The sequence below is a fragment of the Miscanthus floridulus genome, chromosome 12, assembly GCF_019320115.1.
Source record: "Miscanthus floridulus cultivar M001 chromosome 12, ASM1932011v1, whole genome shotgun sequence".
Classification (NCBI taxonomy): Eukaryota; Viridiplantae; Streptophyta; class Magnoliopsida; order Poales; family Poaceae; genus Miscanthus; species Miscanthus floridulus.
In genome coordinates, this window is record NC_089591.1 from 59,472,490 (window position 1) to 59,483,591 (window position 11,102).

Sequence of the window (11,102 nt, forward strand, 5' to 3'; positions counted from 1 at the left end):
AATGGTGACCGGGCAGGGATATGGTTTGGGTATTGGTGGGTGTAAGAAGTTGTGTCGCCACGGAGGCGGGTCATAGCTTGGTTACACCGTTTTTCCCTGTCTGGTCGGTTAAGGACCGATCGTTGCATATGACTCTAGGCAGGTCACAGACTTATTATCCCGAGCACATACTTGTGTATGGGCGCTTGGAAGACTTGTTGCTCTCTTGTCGCGGATCCGGCTCTTTCCGGACCGACTGTTAGGGTTTCATTTTGGTGGAGGAGGTCCTTGCACCGCACTGAGTCCGGGACTCAGGGGCGGGGGTTTGGAGTCCCAGTTTGGACGGGACCTGGACACCCGGGATAGGAGAGTGATGGGTTGGTCCTACTTGTGCCTAGGGTACAAGCGGGGCGTGTGTTTTCGGGATACCCAGCTGGGGATATTGATTCACGAATCACCGGGCTATCCGGTATGGCTTGTCTGTGGTTTAGCATCATAGTAAGAACTGAAGATGAAAGATGAAAGATGGAAAAAGAAATCTGATTGCTTACCACCTGCTTGAAAGTAGCACAGGTGCTTACATAGAATGGTTAGTTAATGAACCAATGCGGCTATTAATAAAAATCAAATATAAGGACGCACGCTTAGTAATGCTTCCTGCAAATGCAACCCATAAGCCAGATAGCCTTGCATATCCTTAGAGTCTTTTCTTTTCTCCTGTCGGGTAAGTCTTGCTTAGTACAATTGAGTACTCAGGATTTTATTTCCCCTGTTGCAGGTGACAGGTTGATACTAGAGCTGACCCTTGTGTGTGGATTCCTCCTGGTGGGCTCAGCGAGGATTTCTTTACGTCACGATCATAGTTTTTATTTATAACTCTCACCAAATGTTTTTATAAATGAAAGTTTCATAATCTGTTGTAGTAGTTTATATATCAATACTTCACCATATCATTAATAGATGTTTATTTTCACTATAATTCTGATCACATGTTTAAATTCCGCTGTTATACAATAACTATTATACTCTGATGTTGTACTAAAAGGGATGTATGAAATGGTTAAGAATGATGTAAGCTTTGTTCTCTCATTTGTGATCCTGATGGCAAAAATGTGAATTTTTGGGTTCTCTCCTGGGGTGTGCCCGACGGAACCGAGTAATTTAGTGTTCTCCCTTGAGTGCTTAGTGTCTAATGGAAGACAAGCACTCCTGTGAGGCATTAGATTAGGCGGTTCTGCTACAGGTGGTATCAAAGCATAAATGAGGAAATAAAGCTTTCAAATCCTTTTCTAAGCTAAAATTTGACAACCTGTTTTTACAAAAAGTTAGGATGTTAAATGCAAAGTTATATAAGTAGCCCTATTACTATGGTTATGTATCCAGGATAGATGGCGCTCTGCTAACTTAAATAGGCTTAATCAAGTTTTCTGCAGGTACACTGACTCGAGCATAGTTCGATAGTATTAACTAGCTACAAGGAGAGAACGATGTGCCAAAAATCTAAGAACGGTTGCCCTATATGCTAGCAACAGTGGAAGGACATATAGGACGTGCATTCATGCATATCCTGTTTGTGCATTGTAGCGCTCGTATTGCTTGTAGATACACCCTCCATAGGTGTCACGACTCACTCGTTCCTGTTCCATAGTTAGGTCTGCACTGTGGCTTTGTGTTCTGTGTTCACCCGTGGTTTCACGCCTGTCGTGACCCATGTCTCCCCGTACCCCTTTTTATGTGCTCTTGTCGGACCCTTGCCCTATAGTCGTACTAGTCAGTAATGGCCTCGAACGTTGCTCGCCTCGAACATGCGGAATTTGGTCGATTCGTCGTAGTGATCTCGCGCGGGAACCCTAGTGAACCGCGCTAGGACCACTGAACGCTCTGCCTTTATAAGTAGAGCCTGGCTTAGCCATTGGTATCACCACTCGACGCACTTTAGCTCGCTTAGGTTTTCCTTTGAGCAAGCTTTCGCTCAGCCTTCCTCACGACCACCGCTAGAAATGGCAGGAGCCTGGGTTAGTAGTTACTGCTTGAACGTTGAGGGTTTTCCCAAAATCCTGCATACCACCCTGCAAAAGCTCAGAGTCAAAGATCGTCTTGAGTATGAGGGCCGTGAGTATGAGGAGCATGGCACCGAGCGGTGTGAGGTTACCGTCTACATCGAGAAGAGTGAGGAGTTCCCCGACCTCACTGAAGCCTGGAGTGTGACCACAACCGGGTTTCACTTCACCGACACCTACTAGGTTGTGGCCCACAAAGCCTTGTGGTACCTCTGCCAGATCTATAAGGAGCCTATTGCCCGTACCCCCATGTGGTTCTTTCCACCTTTGGACAGGAATCGGCGGGCATGGAGGGCTCGCATGGAGGCTTTGCAAGGGTGGGATGCCCAAGAGGACAGCCTCACCATGGTGCACTTGACCACGTACCTGCTTGCTCTAGATGAGCAGTACGACCGGCAAGCCTTGGAACTAAGAATCTGCCTCAGTCGAGCCGAGGAGGCCGAGATCTTCACCTGGATGCTCGAGGTACAGCTTGCTAAAGCACATGCCAGTGCTGTAGCTGTTGAGAGCCAGGAGATTGCCATGTCGGAAGCTCTGAAGGAGGCTGAAGACCGGCATGTCCATTAGCTACGTGAGGCCTATCTTGTCACTAGGGCCAAGCGAAGGACGCTGGCTGCTAAAAGGCAGGATGCCCCAATCTTGGAAGGGATCCCTATCCACTTGCTAGAAGGAAGGAGAACCGGTGTGGCAGTGCCGCCAGCACCTCCACCCTCAGAAGTCTCAGAAGTAGAGCCCTTGACTCCTCTCACTCAGCCATTGCCATGAGAAGATGTAGATTAGTGGCCTTGGGATGTTGTACCCATAGTAGTAGTGTTTTTCATTGCTGTCCTCTAGTATTGTGTTTGTGCCGTTGTTGTTCATCCGTAGTTGTTGAGATCATCCGGCAATAGGGAAGGTGAATGCTGTATCGTGAATGGGAGCCTGAATGCCTGTATGATGTACCCGTATAAGACCGTTGGAACATGCATTTTATTTAGTTCACTGTGTTTATTGCGTTCATCTACCTTAAGTTCATTAGGTGTGCTTAAGAGTTTTCATGGGCGAAATTAAGCAGGTTGCAAGAGAAGTTGACATTCAGATGCCAGCAGATTAGCCATGAACATAGGATATTATATCAACTAATTGTGGATGTCCCAACAAAACACTTGAATCTCTTTAAAATAAATCCGTTGTTGGATTTGTATTCCTTGTCCCTTGTTGTGGAGGGAACCTTTGTTGTTTAAATTTTTCCCTTGCAATACTCCCCTTACTCTGTGGTCTATGACCCCACCGCCTTCATGGCGTGTAAGTTGGTAATAGTTGCCTGGTTAAAAGCTTATGGTGCTGCGACAAAACTGAGGGCTCCCTATGGAACAACTGCCACATGGTGACGCTGCTCGGCACGCGCTGGTATCGAGGTTGTTAACCAAGTACCTTTACTAAGTTACACCGCTATACCACTTTTGCTACAAATAATTTTCTTGAAAATGTTCAGGTGTTTAAACAGGAAATCCACAACGGGTCGATGAATTAGTATCCTCTCAAAGTAAGCAAGAGGAGGTGGTTTTGGAGGAAGAAAGTATGGCATGGTATTAGTCTACATGAAAGACGGACATGGTCGAGTAAAGGAAAGAAAAGAAGAGTAGTAAGGAAGGATAGCCTCGAGTAGTAGGGAGTGCTTGTAAAAGCCTGAGTGGATGTCATGTCCCAAGCCCTGTGTTTAGTTGACCACGCTATGTATGCCAGGTTATTTCATTGCATGCCCTGTGAACGCCGTTTGTGTCAGGCCCTTTAGCTTCCCTTTCTCGCGTGGCCGCAACATTGTGCCGCACTCGCCGTCCTTGTGCACTGTGCACTTTTCCTTTTTCCTGGCGTCCGATCGGCTCTCTACCTCGCACCGTCGTTTCCCGTATCGGACCCCCCTCATTTCCCCTTCCCTCTCCTTTCTCTCTTCTTTTGGTGACACGACCGCCCGCACGCCTGCCTTGTCGAGCGGACCCCCTCTCCTTTCCTTTATTTCCCCCTCTACCGCTTGCGTAGGAAGCGCACCATGTCTGATCTTATCTTCATAGCATGAACCATCTATGTATCCCATCCTCGCCGCATCCGCTTCCATTATGATACGCCCCACCTCCGTTCGCCTCTATAAAATACCCTTGGTCCTTATTCTTCTTCTTCATCCCCATTCCCCTCGCATTCAGCGTAGAGTTACGAGATCTAGTCATCCCTCATGGAATTAGGTTCATTAGTCTGAGGTGATGGTGTAATCTGAGGAGAAGAAGGGATCCGGTTCGTCGAAGAAGTTCAAGTTCCCTTGGGGTAGGCAACCTTAGGGTTCACAATGTTTTACTTCTCCGTCGACTGTTTTTGGATTTGTTGGTGCTACGCTATATTTTGGATAATCATTATCTTGTTGTTTCTCCATTGCCCTCATCTATCTCGACTTCTAGATTAAGTCTCGATTGTACCAGGTTGCTCTTAACCATGTATCCCTAGATCCTCGTGTGGTTGAGTATTCAAAGTCGTGTAATCTTTCGTGTAATCTCTGATCTACGATTTATAATCACATTTTCCCTTCTAGTTTTAGCTTTGAATCTTAGGACGAGATTCTTTTTAAGGGGGGTTGGTTGTAACACCCCTGGTGTTACGAGTTTATTTAGCACCGTGATTTAGGCCTAAGAAAAATTTCCAAAACGAGTTTCTCAGGGTTTTAATTTAAAACGTACTATAACACCCCGGTGTTATGCCTGCATTTAGGCACTGCAAATCATGCATATCATGCATCATCAAGCATCCAAATCATACATGCCTAATCATGTGAATAACAATTGAAACATTACTTTGAAACATCTGAAACATGCGTGAAACCTGAATGTTGCATACACCTGTTTAAGAGTTGTTTTGCCCTGAATTGCTTGCTAGGTTAGTAAAACATGTTTGGCTGCTATTGTAAATCATCTAGCAATGTTTAGTTCAATTTTTGGAGCAATGTTTGTATTCAAATTAATTCAAAATTTGGCTTCAAAAATAAATTCCCAAAATTAGGGTTTGGAGTCAAACATTGACTTTGATTTTATAATTCAAAATCTAGAAAGAATTTAGCTTTGGTCATAACAGCAAAGTTGTAGAGAATTAAATTCTAAACAACTTTCATTTTTGGTACATTTTCAAAAGAGGTCATTTTCTTGCTCAAAATAATATTTGAAAGCTGGCATTTAAAAATTTCTTGAAAATATAAATGAAAAAGGGTTTTTCTCATTCGTGGGTCGCCGCCTCGCTTTCGGCCCAGCCGCACATGCGGCCCGGCCTGCTTCTGCGTCGTGCCTTTGCTCCCGCAGCGCTTCGCCCTGGCCCAGCAGCCGCTTCGCTGGCCCAGGCCCACGCCGCGCCTCCCGCTAGCCCGCACTCGCGCGCCTGCTCGCTGTCGTGCCGCGCCGCGCGCCCGACCGCGACAGAACTCGCCCGCCGCGTGGCGGCCATGCGCCGTCGACGCCGCCGCGCGTCGCAGCCAGCCTGCGCCTACACCCACGTGCTCGCCTTCACCTGCCGCAGCTAGTGCGCTCGCTCACTCCATCCCGCGCTGCCTCTCCTCCCCGCCAGAGCCGAGAGCTCCAAGCTCTGCCCCTCGCCGCGCCCACGCACCCGCCGGCGCAATTCGCCGCGGCTTCCTCACCTCGGCCGGCAATCGCACGCCCGTAGCTCCGCCTCACCCTCCTTCAAGTCGCGCTCGTGCTTGCGCCGCCTTCCGAGCACAGGTTGAGCCTCCCCGAGCCTCGGCACCGACGGCTATGGCGCCACCGTGCTCGGCCGCCATGGAAGTCATCTTCCTTCTCTTCTCCAGCCTCGCCTAGCTATCCTACCGCACTCGTCGTCTTCTCGCGCATCCCGTGCACTCGCCAGCTCGCCCTGCCGTGGCCGGAGATGGCCGCCGGCCTCGTGGCCGAGCCGCGCCGCCGCGCCAGCGCGAACACCGACGAGGCCTCTGCCTTAGCCAGCCAGCCAGGCCGGCGAGGCCAAGCGGCAGTGGGCTGACGCCCTGCTGGGCCATCTTCGCCTCCCTCGCGCTCAGGCCGCGCAGGCCGAAAACGGCCGTGGGCCAGCTGATTTCCAGCGGGCCGGCCCAGTATCATTTAAATGAATTGTTTTTCATTTATTCTTTATTATTTGAAATTTGAAATGGTTTGAAAAATGTTTGGGTACTCAAATTTGCTCCAAATTTGTTGAAACAAATTTTGCTAGGTTCCTTATCATCAGATCTACTTGGGAAAAATTGTGCATGTCATTTTTGAGATGCTTTGCTGTAGAATTTTATTTAATCATGAATATTGCTGATAACTTGAAAAATATGTAGAAAAATCTATATTCTTCAGAAAAATATGATTCCAAATTTGTTAATCTTCTTATGTCATGTACTTCCTAGGAAAAATATGTCTCATGCATGTGCTGTGGAAAAATTTTTAGGTGTAGTTCAAGTACCTTTAATAGCTGATTTTTGTTATTTTAGCTAGAGAGCAAATTTTGTATAAAACATGCATATGATAATTTTTGTACAACCATTGTATGCTATGAAGAACATAGAAAAAATACTAACTCTGTTGTTTGACATTTTTCACAGTACAAAGTATTTTCGTGTACAAAATCATGCCATAGCTTGTTATTTTTGTGTAGGCTAATCCACTCACTCAAATATCATGAAAATCTGATGGTAGTCTACTTAGAGTAGTACCATGCTACTGTAATTTTCTCAGATTTTTATAAGCACCAAAAATATAGATTGCTGTTGTAGCCCTAATTTAAAAGGAAATAAAATAATCCTCTTTAATACAAGGTTAGTTAATAATAATAGCTTTGGTGTATCTTTGAAGCATTTGATAAGGTGTGTTGACTTAAACATATTAGTAGTAGAAGAGAATACAGTAGATGACATGTGCTTGTAGTATAATTTCTTGGATGATGTTGACTACCTTGCATTTAAACATATCCATTGCATTCATCTCCTTCGATGCACCGTTTGCATAATCACTTACGCGCATTGCATCATATAGGATCGCAAACCGAGAACCCAGTCATCATACCCGAGGAGCCTAAGGAGCAGTTCGAGGTGCAGCCGCAGGAAGTGCCAGAAGCCGACGAGGAGGACGTTGAGGAACTTCCGGAGTGCCCCGATCACCGTCCGAGCTCCTTCGAGAGAGGCAAGCCCCGGAGCATTTTTCTCCTGGTTTGCAATTATTTAATTAAAAGCTTTACTTTTATTGATGCATTACGTTCAGGAGTTGTTTGCAACCGTTGCTGCATTATACCTTGTTTACCTTTGTTATACTATATCCTTGTTACCCTGGTATCCGCAGTCGAGTCAATGCTTAGCTAGCTTTGACCAGTAGAAGTCGAGTGATTTCCTGTCACCTGCGAGCTATAGGTGGTTACCTGGATCTGCTTGGATGACTATGAAGTCATGGTATAACTAAGTGTTAAATGAAGTTGAGACCGGACGGAGACTTGTAGAGTTTTGGACTGTAGTGCTTTCCGTCTGTGTCGATTAAGGACCGACCGTTGTTGGGCCTCGAGTCATGTTGAACGCATGCCTTACATTTAGCTGGCCGGATAAAGTACCTTCCGACCGTGAAGCTGGGAGATTTTTCGGGCCGAGTAGATTGCCCGCAACGCACTGTACCGGAGCAGGTGTGGTAGGACACGGGGGCGGGATGATAAGACCAAAGTGCAGTTGGTCGGCCCTCGGGTACATGTGGTTCCTGGCAAACTCGAGATTCCTGGAAAGTTGACTCGGTGATCAATATCTCACTTTAGCGGGTGAGTGAGGTTTGTGTAAGGAATAAATCACCAGCTGGTTAGGAATCGATTCGAATCGCCATCGCTCCTGGATAGTGAGCACTTGACTTGAGTGACTTCATCGTAGTAAATGTTATGGAACACTTGGACAGTTATAATGAATATGACAGTATGGAAGTTGTTTAATGATCATTGGTTATCATTATCTGCTTAATCACATGTTTACTCTAGTATAGGTACAAATCTAGTTGATAGGTTAATAATAATTAACTTGGCAATAATGCTTTTTGAAAGATTCTTGCAATGCTAAAAATGCTTCTTTTTGCAAATGAGTCAGCTACCCTACTATAAAGCCTTTCATAATCCTTGGTGTCACTTATTTTTGGTTATGTCGAGTAAGTCTAGCTGAGTACCTTCTCATACTCAGGGTTTTATTTCCACTTGTTGCAGATGGGCAGATGTATTACGGCTACTGTATCAACTGCCTTTATCCTGCGATGGGTGATGCTTAGGACCATGGGCATGGTCATTCCTTATGTCTCATCTGATGCTTTTGTTGGAGATGATCATTCACTGGCACTATATTTAAACTCCGCGTGAGTGTGTGTGTGGTTTGAACAAATGACTTCCGCTACTTTCCTTCGAACTGGTTTTGTAATAACTATGTTGAAACTCTGATGTATTTGAGATTGCGAACTTTTATGTAATTTGTGATGGTGACCACTAAACTTATTACGATCTTGACTGGAATGGAAGTTGGTTTGAAATCCTTCATGATTTCACGGACTACCGGGTTATACGGGCTTAAGTTTGCTAAATCGTCTGCTCTAGCGGATGATTTTCTTACTTAATTTCGTATAATTGGTCGGTTCTGTTACAGCTGGTATCAGAGCATGGTTTAACGTGTTACTGTTCACAAGTGTATTTAAAACAAAAAGGCATTTGGAAAACGTGATTTTAAAACTATAAAGTGTGCCAGTGATCATATCCTTTATGCCTAGTTAAGGACTTTAGGTGGCCTAATTAAGTACTAACTTGGGGTTCTTGCATCATATTTCTCTTTCGTCGCTCATACGACGTGCTATTGTATGAGTGCCACTTGTTTGAGTGGTAATGAATGGATCAATTGCCTCTACGCATCGGTAAGTGTGAGTTGTGAGAGCATGATCGGATACACCGCCGATCTAGGGTGAATGCTTATATGATGCTGGAGTAATTACATGTTCTACGCATGTTTTATAAAGGTATCTCATGTATGGGTCTTTCGTCTATGGAGGCGATGTCGTCAATAGGACGATGGTTCGAGTAGTTACTACCGTTGTATATGTATCTGGGGATTCGTGTAGAGCGTGTAGATAAAACTTTACTGCTTTTATGCATTCATTGGGAATTGGGCTAAAATGAATCTTCTGCAGGTACATAACAACGCTATCGTGTAGAACGTATTAGCTACGTATTGAGAGATCGTTGTATGCCACCGAATTCATCGTTAGAAATTATTTATTTCCTAAGTTTGTGAGAACGTACGGCACGTACATACATCATGTTACTTGTGCATTTCATTCATGTCATGCATTCCTCCCCTTATAAATTGATTATCTCTTTTGATAAAAGTTGTATCACCTAAAATATGTTTTCCCTAAGGTAATAAAAGAACTTTTGCTACAGATGGCCTGCATGAAGCAGACCGCCCGTAAGTCCACCGGAGGAAGAGCACCTCGATGTCCGTTGGCCCTGAGGGAGCACCGCACCACGGACACCTTCTTGAGCGAGTTTGGCATGCCAACTTTACTTTGGAGAGTGCTCCATGATGTGGGATACCCAGAGGGTCAAGAGCCGGTGTACTCTTGGAATGAGAGCCAGTTAGCAGAGGATGGACTTGTAGTGGTGGAGATCACGGTTCCTGCTCTCGGTGATGCTCCAGATTGGGATGGTTGGCATTTGGAGTTTGAGGGTCGCACTCCAGCTGAGGGTGCAGAGGGAGCAGCCTTCCGTGTCATCAGGGACATTATGAGCATATTTCCCAGTGAGCTTGCAGCAGCTCTAGCTGGTACTTTTCCTAGGGATGATCCTCGTGATGCCATTTGGGTTCAGCCTCAAGGAAGTGCATTGGTCAGAGGTCCAGCTGAAGGACAGGCTAGCGACAACCAGGCAATGAGTGCTATGTTCACCGCCATCAGAGCATATGAAGGTCTTGAGAGTACCTACTGGACTTTGACTGGCTTGCGTAGTGAGGATAAGCTAAAAGGAAGAAGTAGAAGAAGAGATAGGCATGTGTTATAGCTAGCTTGCAGGAGCAGTTGGCTGATATGAACCTACAGCGAGATCAGGTGGTTGAGAGAGGTGATAGAGCTATGCAGCGGGTGCATACGTTGACTCAAGCCAACAACAATGTAGACCGCATGATTGGACAGTTGGTTTAGGAAAGGAATGAAGCCTAGAACGCAAGAAACCTTCTGCTGCAGTGGGTCGATGAGCTAGAGGAATACAACGGCAACCTGCACGAGGAGTTTCACGCGCTCTACAATGGGGTTGGCCTATATGCTCCACCAGACACCGCTGGCATGGACATCGACGACGACAACGAGGACGAGCCTGCAGTTTCACCTGGGGGCGATGGTGACGTCTCTAATCCCAACGATGACCCCAAGGAGTAGGCTAGTTGCCTTACGCTAGTATCTAGGTCCTGTCGTGATGACCTTTCTTTTGTTGGCATGTAACCTATTGTATGTTGCTTTGAACGTATGAGACTTGGCATGTGGTTGAACTGATTTTCGAATGCGATATCTAAACGCATAAAAAGTCCAGTGTATGTATGCTGGCAATTTAATTGTATAGACGCGATGTTTGCCGTTGAAGTAATACGATTAAGTGCTGTTGTTTTAATTAGGATGCGATTGTTGTGCCTCTGTTTTATTGCATGAATTTATTCTCTCCAGTAAATTCAGTATGGCATAATTTTTCCTTCACTCGCAATTATTATAGCTTCACTCAATTGTTATTTGTTGCTGAAATATGCAGATGACAAACACTTGCCGAACCACGTATGAGGCCGCTGAGCCCGGTGCTAACGGTGCAGGGACTGGTGGTGGTGGTGGAAACCACGGCAACAACAATGAACCTCCCCATGAACCACATTTGCCACCTTCTCCCCCGTTTACCCCCGAGATGTTCCTCGCACAGCTGCTCGGGAGTTAGCGCAACGCAGAACAATCCCAGAAGAACATGGAGGATCTTCTTCGAACCATCGCCAACAACCATTCAATGCCCGCCACTCATCATCTCAACGGCTAAAAT